Below are 6895 nucleotides of genomic sequence, written 5' to 3'. Positions count from 1 at the left end.
CGCCGCGCTCGCTGGGTGATGCGTCCCCTGGCGTGTGTCCACATTTGAATGCACGGCTCTCTCTAAATTTAGCTCTCCGATCCCGCTGGGACTCACTGCGGGCACCATCGCCCCCTCTGCTCACCTGGCAGAGCTGTGTAGTTTTGGCGTCAGGAGAAGCCAGTAGGGAGGCATGCACGCAGAGAAGGCCACGGGCCGCCACACGCACGGACCGTCTTCACAATCTGGGCCCCGTGCACAGAGAGCTGGCCTCTGCCTCCTGCTTCCCGGAGCCTGGGGTCGGTGGGAACCACCTACCTCCTGCCTACGAGGCTGGCAGCAGGCGTGCGACAGGGCTTCCAGCCTGGCCGACCTGGAGGTGGGAAAGAGCGGCAGGGTGTGGGCTGAACCCGGCAGACTGGATTTAAGAGGCCCAGAGGCGTGACTTCAGTGCTGGGACCAGTGCTCGGGAGTCTACTGGGCTGGAGAGGCTGATCAGCATACAAATGATGGCTGGTGAGTGAACAGCATAGAAATGATGATGGTGGCGAATGCTGTTTCCTGTGCCGGGGGAACGGTTTTGTTCCCAGAGAGTTGAATCTCAGGGATCACATTCACTCTGTCGAAGTGCTGGATAAACCTGTCTGGGCTCTCACAGCCCTGCCCACGGCCCTGGGAGCCCGAGTCAGGGTCGTCTGAGCGAGTGGGCCGGGGGAGGGGTGTTCACAGGGACAAAACCCACCTGAGCTCTCCCTGGGCAATGTCCCCAAATGCCCCAGCTCCACTCAGCTTCCAGGTCTGAATTCCCCGTGTAAATAAATGAAAATTGGTGGATTTAGGGGACCTGAAGATTTGCAGAATTTGGGATGTGTGGACATAGGTGGGTTTTGGACTAGAAAGGTCTCCCTGCGGCCTGCGGTCTGCATTCTGTCTGGAATGGGTCAAGTTTGGTCCACAGAGGGTTTTTTAAAAATCTGAAGCAATATTTATGTATTTGGAAACTTCTCTTGAAGAACTGGAATGTCTGCAACTTTGGGCGGCGATTCCGGGATTCTGGCATGTAGATGCTGTCCTGGGGCCCGGGAGTGGCTGTCCCAGTGGACTCAGTGTGTCCCTCCCCTGCCCCTCCCCGACTCAGCCTTGCCAGGCGTTAACCCCTTAGTCACCAGGTCCTGAGGAGGCTGGCAGAGGGCCGGGCGCTTGCGGGGCTTGGGGCACTGCCTGTTCACCACGGTTAGAGACGCATTCCCATATTTCAACACTAACAATTGTTAGGGCCTGTGAACTCAAAGCCACAGGGTGGGGAGGTGGTGGCAGTTGGCTGTGTCCCGAGCCTCCCCAGCTGCTCTGGCCTCTCTCTGAGCGCGTCTGACACTGATCTCGGAGAGGCAGCAGTGAGTGGTGGCGTGAAGCGAGATCTTGATTCCCTTCCCGGGACTTGAAGCTGGGGACCCTGGATGAAAACCAGGAATCCCAGCCACCACACTCCCTGGCTCTTGCCCCCAGTGAAAGACGCATTTCTCATGGAGGCAAAACTGTAAAAACAGGCGCAAAGTTTATTATTAGGGACACAGCACAGCAACAAGTGAGAGAACACACAGAGAAACAGCTTGTTTAGTTAAGACAGAAGCAGGGCAGAGATGCGCACATCCGGAGAGGAAGGGTGTGGGCGTCCCCCCTAACGAGGAGGACCCCAGTAAAGAGGCGGTTAGGTCACTTATATGGGGCAGTTCTTCCGGGTCTCTGTTCACCTCTGGCCAATTATCTGGTTTCTTTTTCCACACCTGCCCTGCCCTAGGACCCTCCCTAACACGTGTGCGCAGCTTCTTTCCAAGATGGATTCCAGCCCAGAGGCCTATGGGACGGCCTTAGCATCACCTATTATGGGGTGGTGCCCCCTCCTTTTTGACCCCCAAGGAGGCTTTCTGCACATGTGCAATGTCTCCCTTGCCCCAAGGATGGGAAATGTATGACCTCTTGATCTTTTACCAGGGTTTAGTCCCACTCTGTCCCTGCCACAAAAATGTCCAATGTCCGGTTATTTACCGTATTTCTGTTGCTGTTTCTTATATCGAGGTGCAGATCTCAAAATATAGACAGGAGTCCAGTCATAAATATGTAGTCCTGGAGCCCGTTTGTCTCTTGCTTCAGGAAATGTAAACAGGGGGCTGGTAATGAATGTCGGGCCTGGAGCCCATCTTCTTCTCCCCCCAGGAAGTGTGAACAGGAGGCCAGTTGTAAATGTCTAGCCTGGAGCCCAACTCCTGCCTCAGCACCATCACGTGGACACACGGACGTGCCCGTTGGGATCAGCGCTTCCCATCACCGGGGCAGACACGTGAGGCTTCTCCTCCTCCCCCTCCCCCCATCCTCTGGCTCTGGTTCCACGTCTCTTTGCAGAGGAAGGAAAGAGGGAAACCCCAAATCACCCCCCTGCCCAGATCTTACCTCACAGGACTGGGGAGTAGGGTCCCGGCAGGGCCACCCTGCACCTCCCAGAAGACACTCCTGATGCCACTTCCTCTCTGTCTCTGTCTCTCTATCTCTCTGTCTCTATCTGTCTCTGTCTCTGTCTCTCTATCTATCTCTGTCTCTCTATCTCTCTGTCTCTCTCTACCTCTGTCTTTGTCTCTCTCTGTCTCTCTCTCCATCTCTCTGCCTCCCTGTCTCTGTCTCTCCTGTAGATTCAGTCACTGAGCTGACAGGGTCAAGGGTGATCATTAAAAGCCCATCATCTCAAAAGAGCCACTTCTGCACCCAAACGGGGGTTTGAAGTTGCACAAGGTCAGTGCATTAAGTCCGCAATCAAAGGCGGCTGGAGCTCCCAGACCCCCGCTGCTGTCTCTGCAGTGAAGATGGTCCTGACTCTCCCATCACAGGGTCCCCTCGAGGGGCCATTTCCGTTCAGACAGGCAAACCTCTGCCTGGAAGGTCGTCGTAGGGGTTACTCTAAGTGTGTTTTCACCCGCTAAGATCCGCGCTATCGCTCTGAGGTGACCGCTGCCACTAGCGTGGACGGAGCCTGGTGCTCTGCCGGGATTTCTCCGTAAAGTATAATCATGAAACCCTTGGGAGAATTCAGCTGGGACACCCACCCCCGCGGCAGAGGCGCTGGGTGGCCCAGGAGGAGAGACCCTCTTTGTGCAGCCGCAGGCCGGCCCCTGGGGACAGAGCTGGCTCCCGAGCCTGGGGACTGAGGGAGCAGGGCCCCCGCGGGGCTGTGAGCCCCCTCGGCTGGGACGGCTCCCTCAGGGCCACGTCTCCCCTTCCACAGCTCTCTGTCCAGACGCCAGCACCCCTCCCTGCGCTGGGCGTGACCAGGGGTCCCAGGGCTTGGGCTCAGAGGGAGCGCCCAGCTCAGTCCATCCGACCCCCCTTGTCAGGGGCAGGGTCTTCCTCACGGTGCCCACCAGCATCCCGGCTGCTGCCCAGGCCCCGCCCTCCGTTCCGGGATCCACCGGCTCCCAGGACCACGGGGCATGGCTGGTCCACGTGGGGTGATTTGTGGGGTTAGGCAAACCCTCAAGACCCAGACGGGCATCACTCAGCTGGTGACCCGTGGGGGAATCCGTGCCTGCTGCTGACGGACAGGCCCAGGGGCTGTGGGCAGAAAGGAGAGGGCTCTGCACCTCACCCTGGGCAATGCGCAGGGTCACCTGGATGAGACTGGACAGTCGCTGGCCCTGACCCCACCCCCTGGGGCCCTGGGGCCCCTTGTGGGTGGTTTCAGTCAGGGGACTCCTCTGACCCCAGACTCTTCGTCTGACAATTCAGCCAGGGCTCTGCTAGCACTTACTGTGGCTCTGTGCAGACTCGAAAATGTTACCTGCTCCAGGGGGCACCTGGATACCTGTGGAGTAGACCAAGGGCTCCTCCTCAGCCCCTTCCTGCCCCTTTTGGGACCTCTGAGCAGTGTGCAACCTGCACCACCATGCGGGGCAGCCCTGACTCAGGCCTTGGGAAATGGGCTTGTAGCAGCTTCAAGGTTAAAATGTGTTTACCCAGCAGCTCCTTCTAGAAATTCATCCCAAGGAAGTATTCAGGGGTGCGTGTGAATACTTATGATCATAGCAATGCTATTTATAATGGTGGAAAAATTGGAGACAATCGAAAGGTTTAAAAACAGGGATCCACTAAATAAATTATTGTGCAGTATTCTCACAGCTCTCCAAGCAGGCATTAAAAATAGTGCTGTGATACGCACAAGGGCGTCCTTGCAAGGATGTTCACTGCAGGCTGGTCTGTTGAAACAAAAGACTGAGATAAATGTCGGCAGATAGGGAACCACTTCAGTGAACCGTGGGCGTCTGTACAATGGACGCTCTGCAGCCTTTGACCGTAATGACGGCAAGGTAGTTCCAACAATGTGGAAGAATCTTTGAGATTTCTGTTTATTGAGAAAAGGAAGGTCATATAAAATAAAAAATGTGCCTAAGTTTGCTACCATTTTTGGACAAACGGTATGTATAGATATGCAGATATGTGTATAAACTTGATCACATTCTGACTACCTCTGGTGAGGCCAACAGGAGGCTTTGCGGCCAAAGCAACAAAGAAGAAGGTCCCCCCACTGGATCCCGTTTTATAGACCACGCTTTTTAACCATTTCATACTTCATCTGGGAAGGAAGTAAGCAAAGCATAACCTCACATACAAGTATAATGGGCTAAGAGCACCTTGGTTGCCTTGGGGAAATGAGCAGAATTTCCAGGCCCAGGGTTCTCATGTCAACATCCAGCTTCGTGCTGGAAATGACATCCAAGGGCCATGGCTCCGCACCCTTGTTTCCACAACCCCAATGCCCACTCTGTATGTATTCATGTAATTTTTAATAAACTTTAAATTTTAGATTTACAGAATTATTGCAAAGATAGTACAGATGGTTCCCATCTACTCCAAACCCAGCTTCTACAATTATTGACATTATACAATTGTCACCATCAACGAACCAACAGTGACGTATTTTTTTGTTTTTGGTGTAACTGATATTTTTATTTTAAAAATAATTTCTATTGGAGTATAGTTGACTTAACATTGATGCATTTGTAACTGAATTCCACACTTCATCAGATTTCCTCATTTTTCCTGAATGTCCCTTTTCTGTTCCCAGATCCCATCCAGGGACCACACTATGTTTAGGTGTTGGGTCTCCTAGGTTTACTTTGGCTGAGACCATTTCTCTCTTTCCTTGTTTTGATGAGCTGTTTCAAGGAGCACCGGTCAGGAGCTTTGTAGGACGTCCCGAATTGGGATTTGCCTGGGGTTTTTCTCACGATTGCACGGGGTGATGGGTGTACAGAGGTGAAGTGCCCTCGTATCCCATCACCCAGAGCACCCGCCGTCAGCACGACCCATCCCGTTGGTGTTGACCTTGGTCACCTGGCCGGTATGTGTCTGGGGGTCTCTCCTGTAGAGTTGCCATCTCTCCCTTTCCACACTGTCCTCCTCGGAAGGAAGTCACCAGCTCAGCCCACGCTTGAGTCCACCTGCTTGAGGAGGGGGAGCTACATACAAAATATTATTTGGGATTTTTCTGCCCTGGAGATTTGAATACCCTCCAATGTCTATTTAGTTATTCAATATCAGTATAAATTCATGGGTGTTTATTTCACACTTTGAGTTACAAGGGGACATGATTTTATTTTCTTGTTCAAATTGTGCCAGTTTGGCCATGGGAGTTCTTTCCGGTGGACCGTTCTTGCTGTCCTGTGATTGCGTTCATGGGCGTGTGTGCCTGCATGCGTGTGTGCATGTGATTTCACACTTCTTTAATCTCTGGCATCACCAGGGGCTCGCCCCTCGCCTGTGTGTTTCCCGCTCCAGCCCCAGAATCGGCCATTTCCCCAGGAGCCCTGGTCCCTTGTCCTCATAGACCGATGGACCCACAATGTTCAGTCTTTCCTTCCCCACCCGGTGAGGGAAGTGGCACATCAGTGACTTTTGGGTCAGAGAGACTGAGGCCAAGCCCTGCTCCATCCCCTGTGAGCTGTGGGCTTCAGTTTGTGGGGTATGAGGTCACATGATGCAGGGGGAGAAGCAGGACACAGAGGATGCTGGCCCAGGGAGTGTTCCCTGCTGCACGGTGTTAAGATAGAAATCAAATCAGTTGACAGAAAATAAAAAGCGCGTTAGATCTCGCCCCCCCACCCCAAGTTTGGAGCGGGGAGCTCTCCCTCCCAGGAGTTCCCTCCATGACTCCACTCCCTTGTCCCCATTCCCAGTCACCTCCTGGGGTCCAGGTTCACCACCTCCTCCCTCTCCCCTTGTCCTGTTGTAATAGGGAAGAACGTTTTTTATTCTATTACAAGTTAATCACTAAAGGGATGTTGCCTATGAACTTAAATTATCCATAATGGCCCATCTCTGGGAATCTTGCCTCCCAGGCAATGAACATTAAGCTGAAATACCTTTCTTTAGCTCACAGGAAACACCCTCACCAGGCCCACTTGTGAATGACTGCAGGGAGGACGAAATTAACACATCCCCTCCGGAGGCTGATGGGAACCGGGGAATGCTTGACTTTACTCCCTCCCGCTTGGGTATAAAAGGAGCCTAGAAGATTAAGGGAAGTAAAATGTTCTAAAAAAAAAAAAAAATCAGGAGCCTGAATTCTAACTCAGGCAAGACGGTTCTTTGGGACACGAGCCCACCATCTTCTCGGTCTGCTGGCTTTCCGAATAAAGTTGCTATTCCTTGCCCCAGCAATTCGTCTCTCAATTATTGGCCTGTCCCGCGGGCGATCAGTATATGGGTCCTGCCCCCATCCGTCCCGGAGGTGCCTCAGGTCTTGTTCACCTTTGCATCTCCTCTAACCGTGGTCCCAACAAAAGCTACCTCGTGTCCTTTAGACGCAGGGAGGGTGCGCTGGCCAGCTCACCACGAGATGGGGACAATTCCACAGGCATAAACTAGGCGT

The 6895-nt window shown here is 53.4% G+C and overlaps 1 long non-coding RNA gene across 1 annotated transcript; it reads left to right on the top strand.

Annotated features, from left to right (window-relative positions):
* The first annotated feature begins 346 nt into the window (after positions 1–346).
* LOC309610397 lies at positions 347–6680 on the top strand. The gene is made up of 2 exons (XR_014233884.1): positions 347–495; positions 6397–6680. It is a non-coding gene; the product is annotated as an uncharacterized lncRNA (long non-coding RNA).
* The last annotated feature ends 215 nt before the right edge of the window (positions 6681–6895 follow it).

Source organism: Balaenoptera borealis, assembly GCF_965194805.1.
Source record: "Balaenoptera borealis genome assembly, chromosome: 14".
NCBI lineage: Eukaryota > Metazoa > Chordata > Mammalia > Artiodactyla > Balaenopteridae > Balaenoptera > Balaenoptera borealis.
This window is presented reverse-complemented; position numbering and strand designations above follow the sequence as displayed.